Raw genomic sequence first — 22,952 nt, 5'->3', positions numbered from 1 at the left:
GTTTCATAGAGATGGGGTCTCACTATGTTGCCCTGGTTTGTCTTGAATTTCTGGCCTCAAGAGATCCTCTTACCTCAGCCTCCCAAAGTTTTGGGATTACAGGTGTGAGCCACCACATTCAGTCAGAATTCTTATTAACTTTTTTTAGTATCTGAGGCCATTATTTGGAAGCATCCTTAAGAAAATGACCAAAACACCACCATGACACAGTCAAACACACTAGTGTCTTAAATCATGCTCTTTTATTTTAAAATTATGCAACTATTAATAGGCGTGTAAATCTACTTATTAATCTCCCTAGTGTTTAAATAATCTCTGTGAAAATGCTCCTTTTAGTAAGGTATTGAACGACATTTTCTCTTGAGCTTCATAGATGTCCAAGTGTCTGAACTGATTGATAAGGCAAGGATATTCAATTGCAGAATCCCTCACTTCTATACAATTCATGATCTCCCTCAATTACTCTATTTTCTAAATGCTTATGACTTGGTCCAAGGAACTCATAAGTCTTAGATATGTATCTTCTACCATTCCTGGAATAGTTGCCCACAAAAATCACATGCAAATGGGAAGCTTCAATAATTTCCAAGCGGGGGAATGCCTAGGAAACTCAATAGACTGTTATCCTCAATCATGAGGATATACAATCTGCTAATACAGCCCAGGGTTAGACAAGTAATGTCTCTATGACAAGGTGCTAAACTATAATCTATCTTCCTATAGTACCTCTTCTTTCTCATATCTTCCAACTGGTATCTCTTCCTAGATTCTCTACTTATTCTCTTTTATTCTATATACCCATATATACAGAAATATCTTTCAATCATATGTGTACAACTCCAAAATTCTTATTTCAAGATTAAAATATTTCTCAAGCTTATTCATGTCTTACATTTTCAACCACCGGCTACTTTCCCCCCAAAATCCACATTTCTGTTAAACCTGATGTCCTTGCTGACTTCTTTATTTCTATGTATGTGCCAAAATTCTCCTAGTCAGCTTAAAATTCAGTCATCTTTTTCCAATTCCTGTCTACATTAATTCACTACTATCATCTTACATTTACATTTTGCTCCACAATTTTCAAACTGTTTCTATCTGTATGTTCTTATTTAATTGCAATAAATATGTGAAGTATGGGGAAATAATGCCTAGGTACTTGCTAACAGTAGTCCAGTTCATGAACCAGTAGCATGGCTGTCACCTGGGAGACTTTCAGAAATACAGAAGCTCAGCCTCCATCCCAGACCAACTGAATCAGAATCTGCAATTTAACAAGATCCCCGAGTAAATGATACATTATAGTATTTTAAGTATTAATCTATTACCTGGAAAAGGTAATAGTTTTGCTTAAGATATCACAGGCAGTAAGTGGAAGAACTAAAATCGAAAACAAAATATTCTAGCTCCAAGTTTACAAGCCCAAATACAATGTTATTACAAGTGTGCTCCTCAGAACAGCAGCATCAGCATCACCTTGGGAGCTGGCTTAGTAAAATACCAATGCTTGGGGCTTGCCTCGGACCTCTAAATCAGAGTCTCTGGGGGTATGGGCCAAGGAATCAGTGTGTTTGCAAGTTCTGTTGGTAATTCTTACATATGTTAAAACTTGGGAAGCACTATTCTAATGTAATATGTATCTACCGAGTTCAATTAGGTGCCGCTTTGTCTCCCATCATTCCTTCTTTTCTATGTCCTTTTCCACCTTCCATATCTAATTAATGATTCCCATTTAGGAAATAAGCCAATAGCTGCCTTCTTTAACCAACCAATCCAGGTATCTCTCTCTCTAAATAGCCTCTTATGCATTCATTAATTCAAAAAACATTTCAGTGTCTCAGACAATAGGTTCATTGCAAAAATTTCAGTGGCTCCCACTGCCTCCGAAACAAGGCAATTCTCTTCACATTGCTCTTAAGGAACCTTTCCATTGCCCTTAATGGGAATCCCAAACTCCCATTTTTCTTATCTCCCGCTATTGTTCTGTATGAGGCTATACTCCAGATAAAAGGTCAGGAGGAAAAACCCAAGACAATCCACTAAAACAAGGACATACCTCTAGGTGAGATTCTGTCTCCAGCAGCAGGATCTGAGCTGGTGTTGAGTCAAAGTCTTTGCAGGGCAGACACTCAGGCTCTTCCTCCTGGAGCCAAAATTTATCTTAAAAAAATGATTGGGTGGCTGGGGGCGGTGGCTCATGCCTGTAATCCCGGCAATTTGGGAGGCTGAGGTGGGTGGATCACCTGAGTTCAGGAGTTTGTGACCGGCCTGGCCAACATGGTGAAACCTCATCTCTACTAAAAATACAAAAATTAGCTGAGCATGGTGGCACACGCTAGTAATCCCAGCTACTCAGGAGGCTAAGGCACAAGAATTGCTTGAACCCTGGAGGCGGAGGTTGCAGTGAGCTGAGATTGCGCCACTGCACTCTAGCCTGGGCAACAAGCGAGATCCCCATCTCAAAAAAAAAAAAAAAAAATTGGGTTTGACTCACTGACAGAATAAAGTGGCATGGATGTATAGTGAAAAACATGGACCCAGACAGTTTTTCACAGTATGGAGGGAGTTTTTTGAATGGTTGACAATCATTTGGTACAAGCACCAACTATGAAGCCACATAGATGAAGAGCCATAAACATAGTTAGAAAGACTGTAGGTAGAGGGCCATGTTCTTTGAAGTGCCCAATGTCAGGAATGTAATAGGCATCAGAGAACTTCAAATGACTCCTCACCTTATTCTAAACCAGATAACTGGGTTCCACTGTGATGAAACATCTTATACTAAATCCAGTGTCTTATCAGCAACAGCCTGAGGTGTTCTGATACCCACTGAGGACTTTACATTAGAGCAGTAATTCCCAATTTTGGCTGCATGCTAAAATTATTAGTGGAGTTTTAGAGAAAATATTATACTGAGTGCCTTTATCCAGAGACTATATTTAATTGATGCAGAGTGAGGACTGGTCATTTTATTTTATTTTTATGGCCCCAAGTAATTCTAATGTGTGATCAGGTTTAAGAACCATTGCCCTGTAGAGTGATCCTGATACTACGTGACCTGGTAAAATGGTAAACATCATACCACACCATCTTGTAAAATGGCAGACTAATACAGTAGGTCTGGGATGGGGCCCATCATTCACGTAACTAACAATTCCCCAGGTGATGCTGATACTGCTGATCCACAGATCACACTTCAGGTAACAAGGCGCCATATGACTCAAACTTCCATTATTGTTTCCTCCGCCCTCTAAATGACTTTTCCTTCCTTGTGCAGTCAAAAATGGAATCCTCCCTTTGAAAGGATATCCATATATCTTATAGTTTACTTATTCATTCAACAAATATCTGAGTCCCTACTATGTACCAGACATTGTTATAAACAGTGTCTAAAGTGGATATAACTTATCCCAATCAACTTCTTTAAAATAAAAGTCTGAATAGAATAAATTACACTATGTAAAATCAATAAACTGATACTGGCATTTTACCTTGAAAATGTGCAGATCCATGGCTGTCTTGGAAATGGCCAACAAGGCAAAGGGAAAAAGTATGGCATAGTGTGGAGATTATGCAACACAGGATAAAGAACAGAAGCCTAGGTACTGTGTATCTGAGTCTCTGTTGCCTCATTTTTAAACAAAGATGATGATAGTAGTAGCATAACAGGATTTTTGTGAGTCAATAAGAGCATGCATTTAACAGTGCTTTGTAAACGGAAATGTATTATATTATTCTCATAAACTGGCTCTTTACATTGAAATCCCGAGAAAATTTTCCAAAAGATTAACTTCTCATTTATGTGTAATTCCTTGCAAATAAGTTCTGCAAATATTTTTTTTTTACCATTTAGCAGCTTTGTGAACTTAGCATAAATTTTTTAAAAGCAGAGGAAAAATCAATGATAACAAAGCTAATATATCTTTTCCTATAATAAAGACTTCATAACTACATACTCAGATTAGATATGTAGATTTTTAAGTATATGAGCTTCAAATGAGTTCTTTATACATTTTAGAGATGCTATAATAACTTCAAAGCAGTAAGGGGAGGTAATAAAATATGCAAAGCCCTACCATATAGACAGTTTCCAAACACATACTTATGAGAAGATCATCTCTCTCAACTAAGTCACATGCATCCTATTAAGAAAAACCCTTTACAAGTGGTTTCTTTACATCTCATTCTTATAAAGAGAAGGGAATTGCCATCACACCCATCAAAAACTAGGATGCTTCTTGTTTTATAGATCATAGAAATTTTGCATGATTATTTCCCGCTCTTGAGTTGGGAAATTCTTCAACATGCCAAGTAGCAAGTTTGGGTCATTTCCCCCTTTTTTAGCCTTAGCAACAAAAACTAAACTTGAAGAGAATATTTTTAAATATCTATTTTTTAAAAATAAAAGTTAACTCTAGTTATTCATACAAAATTTCAAATTTATACTGATTTTTCTCATTGCTTTGCATACTTTGATTATATTTGTCCAATTTTTCTTCTAAAATAAACTTTGGCTTTAGCACATCTACAAATATGCCAAACAGGAAACTAGGACAAGTTCTAATGTCTATCAGGGTTTTGGCAAAAACCCTCTCATGTCCATCAGAGTTTCTGTCTGCTACTGTACAAACCCAAATGAGGACATGTGAATGCTTTTTAAAAGGTTGCTATGTTTAATCTTTAAGTTTTGATTAAATTAATACTGTTCTGCTATATTTTTTTAAAAAATACTGCTGACAAGTAAGTGTTTCATTTCCTCTTCTGTAAAAGAGTCTCAAAATAAGCAAACAAATAATATCTGAAGAATAAAAAACAGAACAAACAGCTCTGAAAAAGACAGGTGGCAATCAAAGTCGTACATATTCTTATACTATGATTAGTTTGAGAGGCATAACGTTTATCAATGAGAAACATATTTTTGATACTGATCAGATTCAAATATTCTAGAAACTTGGAATTACAAACATTTGCTTCTTTGCCTGTCGGGGGCAGATACAGGCAGCAGCTAGAGAATAATTAGTAGAAATATGATGGCAGGGAGTAACATTAAATATTCGTTAAAATGACAGAAGTGCAAATTGTGAAAATTCAATATATGGTCAGCAGGGCATAATTGGAAAATATTTCTTAAAAGGTTAGGCTGTGACTCAAGGAAATTTAATCCAGAAATAATATCTTTTTAAAAATATTATTTCAACATAGATCATATTCACCGCATCTTCCCAGGTCAAAATAAATTGCCCTTGTCCTCTGATGGTGAATCATAATAGTTTCACAACATGGTCTTAAAATCCACTTAAATAACAAATGGCTGAAAATAATGAATTCTAGATTTCTTCCTTTTGCCATCAGTCACCTTGAAGATGGAAAGGCAAAAGAGTCAGTAGTTGCTTATTACCTTCCATTGCATTGCATTGATATCTAGACACAGTGGGGCCAAGGAAAACAAATTGGCATGATCTTCCTGTGCTTTCTAGCACAGTATGATTTGAAACTAATGAAAAGAGCAAGTCCTTCAGACAATAAAATTGGCTATTCATTTACATGGTACTTTGATAAGAAAGAATTGTGATCTCTGTCCACCTTGTCAAAAATATCTTTCCAGTTTATCATAACCACCACGGGCACAAGCAGTCCTTTGGGTTAAACAGAATTGTTAGGGAGTTTATTATGGCCATATGAAATGTCTCTCACTACCTGGAGTAGAATAAAATCTCTAGAAGACTCTTCTAGCTTTATCCCGTTAGCTTACAAATGTAGACTAGTGTGAGAAATTTACTAATTTTCACTTTAGTTCAATCAATACTGGCCCCGAGAACAAAAATTACAAAGCAAGGACATGTTGATTGGAGACAGAAGTAATGAGGGCATAGGTGGGCAATGACAATTACCCTGTCAGAGCCAGAGGCAAGGGTGGGGGTATCAGGTGTAGTTGGGGACACCTGTGAATGGAACAGAACATGAGTGTGGGGGTTAGGGACAGGGAACATCCCTTATTCACTCGATAATTTTTCGTAGAACCATCCCCATAATGTGCCATTTGATAATAAGGGGAGGATTGTTCAGCTTGTCTTTCCAATCAGGGAACCTCAATTATAGAAAAAGAGATGCATGGTAGCCCCTTGCCATTTATGATGGATATATTTTGAAGCATCCTTGATTTCCCAAATTTGCAAGTACTACTTTTATAACTAATCTTCTCCAAAAATGCAATAAAGTACAATTGAAAAATTTAAGCAAGCTCTTCAAAGCTCTTAATAAGTCTAAGAATATAGGGCTAATAAAATACATAAAGTTTTTTCTAACTGAAAACAATCATAAAGGATTTTTTCCCCCCACTTTCTATTCTCTTTAATTTCTGACACTGTCTTTCTATTTCCACTCCCATCTCCCATCTCCCATCTGGGTAAATTTCAACAAAGAATTCTAGTACTCAACACTTCAGACCAGTTACTACAATGCACCCAAAAATATGGAAGAAGAGAGGATGCCTGCTGAGAGCCAACGTTGTTTGGTTGGAGAGGCTTTGTGAAGTATATTCTGATTACATCACCAATGAGAGCATATTCGTGCCTTAGCAAAATGCAAATCATCTCAAGTACTGTCAACTATGGATGTCTTATTTCTTAGGAAGAAGCAAATACATGTTGAACTTGTAAATCCCAGTCAACAGTCTACTTTATACAGATTATTAAACACTATGTGTAAACTTGCTTTTTTAAAACTTCTTGTCTCTACGCTCATTGGAGAATTGGGGAAACTGGCAGCTGATGGAGGCATCTCATTTGGGTCTTCATTTATAACAGTGTACTGTGTAACCTTTACCAACCAGAGTATTCTATGAAATAGATAATTGCTTTTGCCATAGTGTCAAATCTTCACTGAGGAGAATTTTTAGTTCCTTATTCTCTCAGTCTCCAAATAATTAGTCTGATGTTTTAAATACAGAGTCATCACTTTTTGCCTTTCTGAGTCAGTTTTTCCTTCACTGAAAATGGCAGCTGCTACTTCTTCCCTGTCATAATCTTTTCTATCTGCCTAGTATTTCAGTTTTCTCCTTAGGGTACTAATATTCACTCACCACATATCTGTACCACTTTTCTCAGTACTATGATTTCTCTACTATACTCAAACTATTTTTAAGGGGATTCTTACATACATCTCTGGCTGTGGGCAAAAAGAGAATAAGTTGAGTTCAAATTGAAGGAAGACCACCCTCACTGAGCAGAAATTACTCATTCTCTGATTGTTACCATCCAATATTCTAAAGCACCGACTCTGGTTGCAGTTGCCTAGTGTTTACTTTTTCATTATGTTATGCATATTATCATGTAGTCCAGAATAGCACTAACGAGACCAGAAAACACAGATGAACTTACTAGCAATGCCTGCATTTTAGTCTAATTAATGCCTAACTTCTGACATCTGAAGGTGAAAGTAAGGGCAAAGTATTTTCCACTAACCTAGGGCATCTTTACTTAGGAAACACAGATTAATAAAGAAAAGGCAAGTATTACACTGCCTACCACTCCAAGTCTGAGAGGTGAATTTGGGCAGAGTCATTATGCAGCTCCAACACTCCGAGTCAGCTATAGCCATCCTGAAATTGGTTTGGGTAGCCTGCAACCCAAAGAGGGAGATCTTCCGAATATAATTTACAACAAGAAATAGAGGTGATTCTAAAATGCCAGTAAGGCCAGTTGCCTTTAAATTGAACACTCCCTCAAAAGCTTCCTAGAACTAAGGATTTAAATCTTTTCTGACTGCTTCATCTATATTATCACTTCAAAATTCTTCGATATGGGATGAGTCCTGGATTAGTAATGGGTTCCTTAAGGAATACCTAACTAATAGTAAATAACTGATATTTTAATGACATACATATAACTTATAAATTTTCATTTTTATTTAAGCAAAATTCTATATATCATGCATCTTTAGGATGAGAGGGAGAAAGTATTATCCAAATTCCATTGGTAAAAAAATTATTTTGAGTTATTGGATTAATATTTATTCTGATAAATACTCACACAATTTCAAGGTATGTCACTCTTGACCACTGAGTAGAATTATAGGATCATCCTAAAATTCCAATAGAATTTTTTACTAGTCAAAGCAGGTGTTCTAGTTTTAGAAATCAAATCATGATTTTTGGCCTCATAACATGATTAAACAACTAAGCTAAGCTTCCCAGATTTCTGTTCTCTTTTATCAAGCTTTAAATGTATAAACATTTACATAGGCCAAATTTAGGGTTCACATCAAAGTGTCTACACGAGGTTTTGATTCAAGTAGAAACACTGAACGTGATGTATCGTTGCGATGATATTATTACTATGATATTATTTATTAAGCCACATAGTAGCTCTTTCTCTGCATGTTAGTCACCTACACCTGGACTTGACTTCACTGAGGACAAGAAGAGCGCCTTCCTCATTTCTCTCTCTGCGGCTCAGTGTGGCCCAATAATGCTTGTTAAATGAATAACCGCTGCCAACAAATGCTTGTTCAATGAATGAATCAATCAATGAAGAGGCACTGATGACATATCTTCCCCACAAAAAGCCTCTCGTGACCAGAGTGCACAATTACAAAACCAAAATAGTAGCTACCAACTTGAACTCCTGTATAAAACCAAAGGAGCCTCTTTGGGAATGGCCTTCTATCTGAAATAGCAATATAATAGTTAAACCCATTTCACCATAAGCATTTTTTTTTTCTTTTTTTTTTTTGTGAGACGGTGTTTCGCTCTGTCGCCCAGGCTGGAGTGCAGTGGCGCGATCTCGGCTCACTGCAAACTCGGCCTCTGGAGTTCACACCATTCTCCTGCCTCAGCCTCCCGAGTAGCTGGGACTACAGGCACCCGCCACCACGCCCAGCTAATTTTTTTGTATTTTTAGTAGAGATGGAGTTTCACAGTGTTCGCCAGGATGGTCTCCATCTCCTGACCTAGTGATCTGCCCGCCTCGGCCTCCCAAAGTTCTGGGATTATAGGAGTGAGTCACCGCACCCAGCCCACCATAAGCATTTAATTATCCATTCTTATCTACTCACTTAGGGAGATGCTGTTCTTATTGATGATTTTACAATTAGAACAGAGTTCAGATTCATGGAAGAAAATAAGGAGAAATTTGGGCCTTTAAAAAGTAACTAACATTTTGTGCAAACTACACAAACTTCTGAGTCCTATTAAAATTACCGATAAGCAATCTTAGAAAAACATTCTCCAGTAATGGCTAACTGGGCTCTTGCAGCAAAGCAAATTGTTTTTTCTTGGCAAGCATCCCACAAGCAATAGGCAGCAAGAAATTGTTTGTGCTACACATACAAGTTCTCATGTGTATCTGCAATTCTAATGCCAAATTTGGTCCTATCTCAAAAGCCACTTTAACTGAAAAGACAACTGCCAGAGACTTTACCAGGATATTCAGTCAGGAACTCCAAGATCATCAGAAAGAATTTCCATGTACTACTGTGGCCAGTATGGAAAATCACACTGTCTGTTTTGGGAAAAGATTCCTACACATTTTCTTCTCCTTTCTCCTGGCAAGAATTTTTGTTTGGTCAAGGACATCTGGTTATCACGTAGCACACAGAAAACATACTGCTTGTCCTTCAGTAATATAAACTTAAAATAACTAAAAAGACATCAATGTCAAAAAAAAAAAAAAAAGGAAAAACAGAAGAAATGTACATTGGTGCATTGTGATGGGTCTTTGGAGGGCTTGCAGTGGACAAGCCAGGTGGGCTAAGCTAGAATAGACCAGTGAAGATCAAGAAGGTGAAGCAATGTTTTGAACAAGATAGAGATATATAGTGGAACCACTGGAATTTAAGTAGTCATTTCACAGGAAAGGGGGTTCTATAGAATAACTTCTTAGGAAAGAAGAGTGTTGACACAAATAAGGAAGGTTCTATAAGTGTTCCTGAATAGATGTGGGTAAGTACCAGGTTTACACACACACACACACACACATACTCTCTCTCTCAGACACACACACAAAATTTGACTGCAAGTGTGTAGTATTTTTAGAATCCATTTATGAGTTGATGTGACTTTGTTGTTCCTTGAGACGTAAGAAATGGCTTTCAGCTAAGTTAAGCAAGACATAAATAACTGATTTTCAGGATTTATTACCTTGCTAGATAATACCTATATCTTAAAACTGACTGCCTTATGCATAGAAAAGAGTAAGGCAACAGAGAGAGAGTAAAGGCTGGAGAAGGGATTAGAAAGCAAGGGGGGACTGGCTTCAGGACCTCTATCACTGACCAATTACATGGGTTTCACAGGTGATCACCCAAATATGAAGTATATGGAGAATTGAGAGTTTGTGCCAAGCTGCCATTATCTTCTGACATCTATTAAACTTACACTACAGTAGTCCCCCCTTATCCTCCGAGGATATGTTCCAAGACCCCACGGGGATACCTGAACCTGCAGATAGTATTGAACCCTATATACACTATGCTGTTTTCTATACATACATACCTATGATAAAGTTTAATTTATAAATTAGGAAAAGTAAAAGATTGTCAACAGTAACTAATAACAAAATAGGATGATTATAACAAATACACTGTAATAAAAATTATGTGAGTGCGATCTCTCTCTCTCTCGCTCACTCTCAAAATATCTGATATTACTGTACTCACCTAATTTTGAATCCCAGTTGACCACAAGTAAATGAAACTGAGGAAAGGGGGGATACTGTATTCTGTCATTTACACATGACTCTGCTTTTTCCCTATGCAAAATTACACAAGAAAGAACTCTTTTAAAAGATTTATTTATAAATTTAGTCTATTAAGTGGAGGTTTATGTGGTGATAAGGCAAAAAAATGAGAACCAGATTGTTATTCTGTGTGCAATAATTCCTGCCAAGGAAAGAAGCAAATTAAGGAAAATTATTTTGGATTTTAAAAACTGTAAAGTTTCCTTTTTATGAGTCTTCACATTATTTTAATGCTTTGGTGACATTTTCTTGTAATATTTTTAGTTTTAAGCCATGTGGATTAAAAAAAGCAAAATAGAAGACAGAAAACATATTTGAAGATAAAAGTGAGAATATTAGTATTGCTCTAAGTAACAACAAAAGATTCAGATTAAAAAAGATGGGTAAAAACATTGCTGATGGTTCCTTGATATGTCATATTTTACTCTTTCTAGCTGTCCTGAAGTTGCCAAATTCTATGTTCAAATGTCCAACTTCATGGAGTTACAAGTTTTTATCCATGGAAAGAAATACTCAAAAAAAATTGGTTTATAATTTATGTTGAGACTCAGACTCTGGATTTATACTTATTCCTGAATGTATTTTATTGTCAATTCATACTACCCTTATATTAGAAACCTGGAATAGAAATTGCTCATATTTATTGTCCTGCATGTACAAAATTTCTCAATGTTCACTGCTATTCAATGTAGTATCTGCTAGAGTGGGTCACTGTTTCAATCCAGCTGTATTTGCACTTTATAAACGCAATAGAATCAAATTCTATATTGAAAAAAAACTGAACTCTTTGGAATATGTCAGTAAAGAAGTAAGAGAAAAGAAAAAAAAAAACATTCCATGAGCTATATGTAGCAATAAAGAATATTTAAATACGGAAAATTTCCAAGGAATGACATCAGGTTTGGGAAGTAAGAAAAATACTGCTGAAATATCTTCAAAAGTAAATTAAACCTCTATGGGAGACTATAATGTCTAGGAAGCATAGTTGCGAACACTAATGTCCTGCATGCCATTACAGCACCGATTCAGCCTCTTTCCGCCAAAACATAGCTGATTGCTATGTTTCTTGCACTTTGTCTCCATGAGAACACTGGTTCCATTTTATAATGCAAAAAATAAAAAAATAAGATAGGTGTCTTGAGATTCACACTGTAGTAACACTCTACTAAAGATATTGGATGGATTGCTTGATTCCTGAGTGAGATGTGGTGCAAAAGTATTCCCAAGGTTTTGAATAGTATTTTGAAAAGTATTTCGCAAGGTTTTCAGGGAATCACACTACCATGGTGCTTCTAACTTACTTTGTACCATAGACCACTTAAATATTCCAGAATCTGGGGTTAAGGAGAAGTTAGACAATTAACATATTATCATTGGAGTTGCCTTGGCAAGATCCCTCTCCAGCCAACCCTAAGAGGAAGAAAGAATAAGGACTGAGCTCTTTGCTCCATGTCTGGGCCTTTTAAATCAAAACTGCTGAGGCTCCAGACAGTGAAAACTTCTTCAAAGACACAATTGTGCCCCCTTACACTAATGATTTGTGTGTACTCTCCCTATATCAGGTGGTTCCTATATAACCAGGATCTCCAAATAGGTAGGGGGAAACCCAATCTACTACTTCAGTCTAAAAAATGAGCAGAAAGTCTCAGGCATTATCATAGTAACTGTTCTTAAAATTGAAGAAAATAATAATAATAAAAAAAAGACAGGCACAGTGACATGTGCCTATAGTCCCAGCTATTTGGTATGCCTGAGGCAGGAGGGTCACTTGAGCCCAGGAGTTCAAGTTCAGCCTGGGCAACATAGCAAGTCTCTGTCTTTAAACAAACAAACAAACAAACAACAACAAAACTCTGATGCTTTAGGAACCTGGTCTTGTAGCCCTCTGCCTCATATCCTGGCTTTCTGGCTTGGTCCCGTGTACTTACTTTGAGAAGTAGATTGTAGTATTGGTTGAGCCATATTAATTCTGGGTTTTGATCACCTGGTTGAGGTCTGATCAAGTAGCTAAAATTTACTCACCAGTTATAAGACTTCTGGAAAATTTCTTAAAGTCTCCATATTTTATTTTCTTCATCTGTGTAAGGGGTTACAAAATTGCATCTTTCTAATGGCATTTTTATGAGGTTAATTTAGTTAATATTCATGAAACTCTTAGCACAGTGTCAGAAATATGGCATGTGCTTAGTAAGTGTCATAATGAACCCCCACGCTGTGAGCTATTGAGTGTTTGAGTATCACAGTTCTGTCTTTGCCGTCCTCCTTTGTTCACTTGTGACCTTCAATGGCCGGACTAATGAATTTGGGCTTCAGTGGCCTCCAACTCTTATCCTCTGGAGACTCAAGCAGTCAAACTTGCCATAGATGGTGGAGTTCTGTTTCATTAAATTCTGTTCCAGAACACCCATCTTCTCTATTGCTTAATTGCTCCAACTAGGAAGTGACATGAGATTTTCTAAAAGGCCGCTAGAGCAAAAACAGATATATTGGTATTTGCACTTCCAAAGCATCCTCAATTATAGTTTAAAAAACAATTCCCAAGCAATGAATTTTGAAACATAAAAGACTTTCTCAGGATTGTTGGATATCATTATGTAATTCTATAGTTTCTAAGTAGCCTGATCTTTAGTTCCCAATTTATCCTATGTAGAAAACCCAACTGTGGTGTACAAGCTAAAATAAAAGTCTATAAATGAAGACACAGAATCAGCTTTATGTTTAAAACATTTAAACTAACTTTGCTGTAGGAAAAAGCTTACATACTAAGAATTGAGAGTTTCTGCTGTTTCTGGAGTTATCTTTTAATCGTGTGGTTTGCTCACAACTTACAACAACAGAAAACAATTAAAAGGTCATATGAAAAAAATGAATACTCTAATAGATACAATTTAAATCTTGAACTTACAGTGAAAGACTTTGAAAGTTTTCCAGAAATGTGACATAGATAGTAAATGGCTGGTGCCATGGATTTGCAAAACAAGCTCCTAGTCTTCTGAGCCTGCTCTGAGGAAAGAGATGATTGAATACAAACAGTGGTTCACTGTGACCTCAGGAGCAGTCCCCAAGAGTTGCAGATCAACCTTTAGTCAAAAGGAAGCATTTAAAATACGGATCAATTGGATTCTTTCTGAAATACAGGATTTAAATCAATTTCCACAAGAAAAAATGTCAGCAGTAATATGCACCAGAGAGCTGGTAGTTTAGAGCTTCCAAACAGCAAAAGATACTAAAGAACTAGGTGCACTTTGTAAACAAAAGTTTGGCATTGAGTGTGAACACACATCTCAGTTTTGTAGTCCAACCAATAAAAGGAAAATGTCACTTCTCTCTTAAAAGTCTTAACAAAAAAACCCTTCGTTTCCGAGATCGCCAATAAAGATCACAAACTAAGATCTTGGTTCTTCATTTAACCAATACAGTAAAGTAGAGAAGACCAAGGAAATTGAAAATGATTGATAGGGAGAAGGATAAGCCAGGAAAAACTTAATCCTTTTTCCTGAACCTACCTATTAATCAACTATTTCCTGATAGAATTACAAATATCCATGTTTAAATTTTGACAGTTTCACTAACAAATTAAAGGGTTCCAATTGGAACTCATAGAAAAAGCCAGCAGCAGCAAGTAGTTTATTTTTCGTAATGCAAAGATCAAATATCCTGAAATACCTTTTTGTTTACAAAGTGCACCTAGCTCTTTAGTATCTTTTGCTGTTTGGAAGCTGTAAACTACCAGCTCTCTGGTGCATATTACTGATGACATTTTTCTTGTGGGCATTGATTTTGAAATATCTTTTCAACTTGGCATGTTTTGGAAGTATTTTGCCTGCTTTACTTCAGAAAGAATAGAAAAAAAGAATTCACACAGCTTACAAGAAAATGAATAAGAATGACAAGTATCCCAAAATAGAGCATGTCATTTGGTGCAAGATAAAATATACCAAAAAATGAAAGATCAACTTTTTACTCCCTTTCTATTTTTAAGCACCAACAACACAAAGTCTTCCCTTCTTTTTTCTGAGTTACCTGACCAACACATTTTGCCTTTGTCCTCCTATGATTACATACCCCCACCTTTTTTTTTCTTTTTGTAGAGATGGGGTCTCACTAGGCTGAGCTGAGATAGCCTTTCCAGACTGGTCTCAAACTCCTTGGCTCAAGTAATCCTCCTACCTCAACTCCCCAAATTTCTGTGATTACAAGTGTGAGCCACTACCCCCAGCCTGATTACATATCTTGATCACATATTTTTTTTTCTCCTAGAAAACTCAATATCCCATTCGTGTCTTCTACAACCAAAAAAAAAAAAAAAAAAAAAAAATCACTTCTTTCCTTGTGGCAAGCACATTCAGAAGCCAACACTGTGTCATGGCTACTCCCCAGCAGTTAGAAGTTCATCTGTTGACAATTGGAAAGGAGCAAGAGAGACTTCACTTAGTAGGCCTTGTTTTTCCTAGTTACTGAGTTTTGTGTACCTTAAAAATGAAAATTGCATATTCTTGGTCATAGTCTTGTCTTATATGTAGGAAGAGATCTGCAAACTATTCAGAAGATACTAAATTTAGTGAAAGATGTGAATACATTGAAGTCTTTTGAGAACAATTGAAGCTCATTCATTTACAACAGAATGGAACATCTCTGGGGTAAGGTAGAGGCAATAGAATGCAAAACTGCACCTTTCTGAGTGTGAAATATAAATGAATGGGAATCCCAATAGAGTTTATTCCTTAACCCCACTGTATTGGTAAATAATAGTTCATGTCCATGGTGCACTTGATGCCCTTGAAATGGTCATTAAAAGTTTCTTTTTTCCCTCTGGTTCCTCTCTCTCTTTTCCCTTCCCTTCCCTTTATTCCTGTCTTTAGTCATGTTTGGATTGATTTTCAGAATGTTTAGACTGTTTCCTCACATTGTCACCAGCTCATTACCACAGAATTACACTTCACAAACAAGAGCTGGCTGGAGAGCTAACTTGGCTTAGCTGTCCTATCTGAGGGAATAATAATAATAATAATAATAATTATTATTATTATTATTAGAGACAGAGTCTTGCTCTGTCATCCAGGCTGGAGTGCCCTGGCGCTATCTCAGCTCACTGCAACCTCTGTCTCCCAGATTCAAGCGATTCTTCTGCTTCAGCTTCCCGAGTAGCTGGGATTACAGGCACCTGCCACCACGCCCGGCTAATTTTTGTATTTTTAGTAGAGACGGGGTTTCACCATGTTGGTCAGGATGGTCTTGATCTCCTGACCTCGTGATCCACCTGCCTTAGCCTCCCAAAGGGCTGGGATTACAGGCATGAACCAATGCACGCGGCGGGAATTATTAAATGGATGTATTTCTTCCTTTTTGAAAAGACAAGCACAATCTGATCAGCGGGCAGGCAGGGCCACTGCCTGTTCTCTTTTCAGTGCTTGTGGCCTTTGCTCTCACAGAGTCACTCACTGATGAAGTAAATAGCAGCAGTGGTGTTTTTCTGCTAGGAACCAAGATCCCCCGTGTGCTTTGCTGCAAGAACACATCCTTCACAGCTGTATTGTAATGATTTTACCATTTCTGCTGTTGTTACATGTACTAACAACTAGAAGTCTACATTTCACAATGATGTTAAGCACTGAACTTTACATACACACACACACACACACACACACACACAATAAAGAGTTATCAACACATCCTCTTTTACTGAGAAAAGCTAAATGCTTTCCTCAGTATTTCAGCTATGGAATATATATACACACACACATATATATAATGTGTGTGCATATATAATTACCATATATTCCATATATATGGGGTGTATATATACACATATATAATAGATATGGAAATATATATATATATTCCATGATTCTTGATGTAGTGTTGCTTCCCTGATCGGATAACTTTGATTAGGCAAAATGTCTAAAACCACTTAGATAAATAATAGTTTAGAGGTACATATACAACATGAAAATGATGAAAGTAGTGAGCATTGCATATTTGGAAAATCATTCAATAAGAAATTCTTTCTGTGCATATATTTAGCAGCACATATTTAGAGTTTAAAGGGAGAAAATAGAGCACTTAAAAAGTTTATAAGCGTCTCATCTGTTTTCTCTGTCTGGTAGTCTGTTTTTGATATTATTATCAGTGAACTTTTGACAAGAGACTGTGATGTCATCAGTGAATATTTAAAAACAAAAACAAAAAAAACTAGACTCCAGCAAATCTATTTGTCCCTCTCAGAGAATTTCAGCAGATCAGAAAATCTTTAATTTGTGAGATATTTTTTTTCAATAAATTATCTTTTGTTACTTTCTTTGTTTTACATTTTATTGATTTTATCAGACGGGAAAAAATTTTCTATGTTTACCTACTAGAATATCCCATGGAATGCTTTTTTTTTTTTTTTTTTTTTTTTTTTGAGACGATATCTTGCTCTGTGCTCCAGGCTGGAGTGCAGTGGCCGGATCTCAGCTCACTGCAAGCTCCGCCTCCCGGGTTCACACCATTCTCCTGCCTCAGCCTCCCAAGTAGCTGGGACTACAGGAGCCCGCCACCACGCCCGGCTAGTTTTTTGTATTTTTTTTAGTAGAGACGGGGTTTCAGCGTGTTAGCCAGGATGGTCTCGATCTCCTGACCTCATGATCCGCCCGTCTCGGCCTCCCAAAGTGCTGGGATTACAGGCTTGAGCCACTGCATCCGGCCAGAATGCTTCTTTTAAAGACATAGAACAAATATGCAAAATGAGAGTAAATTATGGTGTCATTATTGCCTATTCCAAAAGTATTATGGAAATACTGGGATAAATGTCAGAGAAGGCAGGCCCAAGGATGAGAACATAAGGAGAATGACTTAACTTAGCATTTTTACCTCTATTAGAATCATTGTATACCAAGATATTTTTCACTTTCTACCCTATCTATGATCCTTAGTCATATGTGGCCATATCTAGAAATCCAGAGTTCAACCTATATTACTAATCAAGCTTCTTCTAAATCAACTCCCTACCCTAATAACTAACAGAATATTTTCCCCTCCTCACTCATTCCCAGCCCTCATTAGCAATTCCTTCTCCTGGGCTTCATTTATCATAAATCGCATCAGTTTGACCAGACATCTGTTCTCTTATGAGTGTTAAAGCTTCCATGTCTAATGTTCCTTCCAGAAAAGGCAAGGATCTTACATGCTCTTGACTTCCATGATGAAAGTGCATGGGTAATTTAAAATACACATTATCAAGAATGTGTGATAGCATAAGTGAGCCAAATGTGCCTTGAAGCCCTGAACCAAGCCAGGAGGCTGTAGAGCTCAGTTCCTTCCCCCATGTCAATGAGTTGGAAGAACAGCATCTGGCTTGGCTTATTGACCACGGAGGGGTAGAACATGCCATGAAACATAGAGGTCAAAATTCCCAAGGCTGGCATCAGGATGATGATAGGGATACTGCTGATGTTCAGACGATTTCTGTTTACCACAGTAACTGGCTGTTCCTAGGCTAGACGAAGCCAGGATTAAAATACAGCCAGAGAGGCTTCCTTTTTTGCTGAGGTCTCTGAAACACCCAATAAATGGTGAAGTCCAGAAAATAATTACCTTGTATTTCTGCCTTGGCTCTTTCACACAGTTTTTATTCATATCTCATTTGCTATACCTTAATAAAGATACCCAGTTACTTTTGAAATAGGCTTTTGTCAGATTGCCAATATCTTGAAATCTTAAAAACTCACTGCAAATGTGAGCACAGACTTTGAATAACCTGGCAGCTGGCCAAGCACTGAAGATCTTTAAGACAAGAGTAGTCAGCCCTCCCACTTAATGTTTTGATTTTGTGCTCGAATTAAAAAAAGACTGGACCAGATAACCTTCTAACTCGAAGATTCCATGACTCTATTTTTCAAATATCCTCATTTTCCAAGTATTCTACAGGAGAAATACTAAAACTGTGTGGTTTGTTGTGTTTGCCTCTCTCTCTCTCTCGCCCCTCCCCCTTTCTTTTTTCTTTTCTACTCATCCCACATCCAAATATGGTGCAATAACAAATTCCTTCACTAAAGCAGCAGAGTTTTTAGTTATTACCATACATGTTTTTAAATTCTCCCCTCACTGATGAAAACATGTGATATGAAATACTGAAGAAACCTCAGGGGCATTCCAAGCATTTATGGACAAAAAGTCATGACTTGTGGTATTTTCCTTCAAAATCCATGTGAACTGAACCAAAGAGACATAAGAATGTATACTTAAAAACTTCTGAAACAAAATGGATGCATTCTGTCATTGACAATCCGTTAATATTGTAACTCTGAAATAACATAAATCTATCTATTGCATTCGATCTCCCTCAGCATTCTTCTAGTGCAAGGCCTCCTATTCGTGTCTAGACCACTAAAGTAGCTTCTACACAGTCCTTTTCCCACTTTGCTCCAGGATGCCTTTATATGAGTACCGGGTTAAGCCTCCAAGAGTTCCTATTCCTAACACAACTCTACATAAAACCAACATTAGTTCCCCTCTCCCTACTAAGTAAATGCCTGACCTTGATATTTAAGTATTTCTAAAGTTTTGTTTTGCCTTGTTATTTTAGCTTTATTTTCTACAATGTTCCTACGTATTTCCAGAATCCAGTATTTCTCAGTCTTGTCACTATTGGCATTTGAAGCACATAATTATTTGTTGAGATGTACTGTCCTGGGCTTTGAAGAATGTTTAGCATCATTCCTGGCCTTTGCCCAATAAAAGTTAGTAGCATTTCTAAGTTGCAGTATCCAAAATTGTCTTTGGACATTTTGCAATGTCCCCTAGGTGGCAAAATCATACCTGGTTGAGAAACACTGCTATAATACAATCAAAATCAAATTGCATTATTTATTGTTCCTAAACCATGTAGTTCTTCTACTTAACAATATATTTTTATAGATAATAATTTCTTCTAAAATATTACCATAATTCCCCCTCCCCCACACACCCCTTAGTTTTACATGTTAATATTTCAGGGGACATCTAGAGCTTCAATGAAACCTTTCTCAATTTCTGCATATCAATGTGGTCACTCCTTTAAACACATCCTCTGTCTCCATCTCATTCATTAAACATCCCTCCTTTCTGGGCTTACAGTATTTACATTGATCTATTTGTCAAATTGTCCTTGAAATGTTCAAATTAATTCATTCAACTTATAAGTGTTGAGCCCCTACAATGTGCCTGGCATTGTTGTATTCATTGAGAACTACTAGAGTTCCGAGCAGAGCAAGCACTTTCCTTCTGTCAAACTCACAGGTCAGGGAAGAGGTGGATGGTAGAGAGAGTGTGTGTGTATAGGGGGACAATAATAAATGAGTAGTTTCTTTTTTTTTTTAAGAAATACACCATTTGAGGAAACAAACAGATGGTTCAATAAACTATAAGTAGAAACTTTTTAGATACCTCAGTCAGGAAAAAGCCTTACTGAGGTATGATATTTAAAATATGGATTGAAGTATAAGAAAGTTATCCTCATATTTTTGCTTTTAGAGATACCAGCCTGTACAAAGGCCCTGAGGCAGAAGTAAGTTTGGCTTATTTGAAAACTTGAGAAAAATGCCTAGGGCTGGCTTATAGTGAGCAAAGGAGAAGGTTATAGAAAATTAATTGAGAGAGGCAAGTAGAAACCAAACTGTGCAGAGCCTGTTAGTTCAAGGTAAGGATTTTGGATTTTCTTTGAAATGTTTTAAGAAGTGAAGGGTTTTATGCAGTGAAGTGACATCATCTGATTTACACTATTAATACATTACTCTGGGATTCTGTATGAAGAATATGGAAAAGGAGTGTTTCAGTTTAAAGAACCTCAAAATTAGAGGATATCTTAATTTGTTTTTATAATGAAAACTCCAGAAGAATTAAATTCCCTATTCTAGAACACTGTGCGTGTATCACAAAGGAGTTAGAGGGGAGATGGTGTATTGACCTCTTCAGCCCTTGGAAGAGTTTGCTTCTGGTTGTATTTCAATGTGCCATTGAAATATTTTCCATGTGTGCCATGGCAGGAAGAAGGATAGGAAGAGAAGCACTCCTAAAATACAGGATTAAAATAGTTGCCCACGTGATGTTTCAACAACTCCAAAAGACTGGGAACTCATTACCTCCAAAGAGAGCCTTTTCCAGATTTGGAAATACCTGGTTTTCATTGAGCCAAGTCACAAATGTGTGGGATATATTGATGAGCTCATGAGTAGATCCATTTGGCTCAGCAAAAGTTCTTTTAGATGAGGCTCATCTAACTCAACAAAACCCCTCCTCCATCTACCAAATTGTCTGCCTTTGGGGAAAAATATTATCCTCTGCCAAGGACTTGTCCCCTTTACACCTGCTTCTCTGCCTAGGCCTCCCTTAACTCCATTTTCCATTCATTCCAACCAGTCTTCCTCCCTATAAGATGATTTTGGTATCTGTGATAAGCTTCTTTGATCCCATCACTATCTACAGGAAGCTAGTCATTCCCTCCTCTTCTGTGTCTTCTCTACTAAGAAGCAAGTCCCTGAGGACAGGGACTAGGCCTTATTCATCTTGCAAAGTGAAATGTCTACATTACAGATGTCTAGTAGAAACTGGTTAATCATTATGGGTGGAGCAACTCTGAGCTTTGGGGTAAAATGTTCAAATCTTTATTGTACTAATCATGGGAGTTACTCATTCAAACGTTTGTTCCACAAATATTACCCAGTGCCTCTGTGCCTAAGTGATGGAAATATACATGGGCCCCACCTCATGAAGCTTATGATCTAGACGAAGAGGCAAACACTAAACAAATGATTGAATGAAAAATAATTATTAAATGATATGAATTTTATGAAGGAAAAATAGAAGGTGCCATGAGAATACATATTACAGAAACCAAATTTTGCCTAGGTGTTCAGGAAGCCTTCCTTGATGGAACGAGATTGGAACTAAGACCTAAAGGATGAGTAAATCTTGAGAAATGCACTTTAACTCGCTAAGCCTCAGATCCCTCACCAATAAAATGGGACAATACTGCCTTCTCTTTAGAGTTCTCCCAAGAATTAACTAGTTAGCATATGTAAAGTACCTGCTACGAAGGAATTCAAGAACTCTCAGGTTTTTTTCTCCCATAATAAATGAGGAATGAAGGCAGCCTAAGCAAGCAAAATAGTGGATGAACCTGAATGCTTCCTGTCATGTGATGAATTGTATTCCCAACACATGTATGTTGAAATCCTAACCCGTACTACCTCAGAATGTGATCTTATTTGGAAATAGGGCTATTGCAAATGTAATCAGCTATGTTAAGACAAGATCATATTGGAATAGAATGGGCATTTCATTCAATATGACTGATGTCCTGTTGAGAACAGGTAGATTTGAACACAGACACAGGAAGGAAGAACATTATGTTGCGATGGAGACAGCAATTGGAGTGCTGCAGCTGCAAGCCAAGGAATGCCAAAGATTGTTGACAAGGCACAAGAAGCTATGAAGAGGTAAAGAAGGATTCTCCCCTGTGGGTTTCAGAGGGAGTATGCCTCCGTCCATACCTTGATTTTGGACTACTAGCCTCAAGTACTGTGAGACAATAAATTTCTCTTGTCTTAAGTCACTCTGTAACACTTTTTATAGCAGACCTAGGAAGCAAATACATCTCATAGAAGGATTTGGAGGCTGGGCACGGTGGCTCACACCTGTAATCCCAGCACTTTGGGAGGCTGAGGTGGGTGGATCATGAAGTCAGAAGCTCGAGACCAGCCTGGCCAACATGGTGAAACCCCTTCTCTACCAAAAATACAAAAATTAGCTGGTTTTAGTAGCACAAGCCTACACTTGGGCTACTTGGGAGGCTGAGGCAGGAGAATCGCTTGAACCCGGGAGGGGGAGTTTGCAGTAAGCCAGGACCACGCCATTGAACTCCAACCTGGGTGACAAAGTGAGATTTTGTCTCAGAAAATAAACAAAAAAAAAAGGATTTGGAGTGACTATTGAATGCAATAATACAGACTTTGAAGACTGATGAGTTGGAAGGTAGAAGTTGAACAAGAAGACATATATAAAAAGGTGTCTTAGGAAGATAAAGTTAGAAATTTAGCCATGTTAATATATTTCCTGTTCCCAGTAGATCCATATGCTCCTTGAGGGCAGAATCCACACCTTCCATGTCAAGCCAAACTCAAATATACTGGCTAAATGAGATCTTTCAAATAAACACTTCGGTGTGTAAGCTATTTCTGAAAAATTTGGAGGTAAAAC

At 37.2% G+C, this 22,952-nt stretch overlaps 1 long non-coding RNA gene across 1 annotated transcript in view; it reads right to left on the bottom strand.

Moving 5' to 3' along the window:
• LOC105465736 (uncharacterized) overlaps positions 1–22,952 on the bottom strand; it is a 120,870-nt gene that overhangs the window by 17,120 nt on the left and 80,798 nt on the right. The window contains exons 2-3 of the long non-coding RNA XR_977763.2: positions 12,759–13,202; positions 12,343–12,347 (exon numbers count right to left, since the gene is read on the bottom strand). This is a non-coding gene — a long non-coding RNA (uncharacterized lncRNA). The remainder of the gene's footprint in view (positions 1–12,342; positions 12,348–12,758; positions 13,203–22,952) is intronic.

This window comes from Macaca nemestrina, chromosome 5 (assembly GCF_043159975.1).
Source record: "Macaca nemestrina isolate mMacNem1 chromosome 5, mMacNem.hap1, whole genome shotgun sequence".
In the NCBI taxonomy this organism is placed as follows: Eukaryota; Metazoa; Chordata; class Mammalia; order Primates; family Cercopithecidae; genus Macaca; species Macaca nemestrina.
This window is presented reverse-complemented; position numbering and strand designations above follow the sequence as displayed.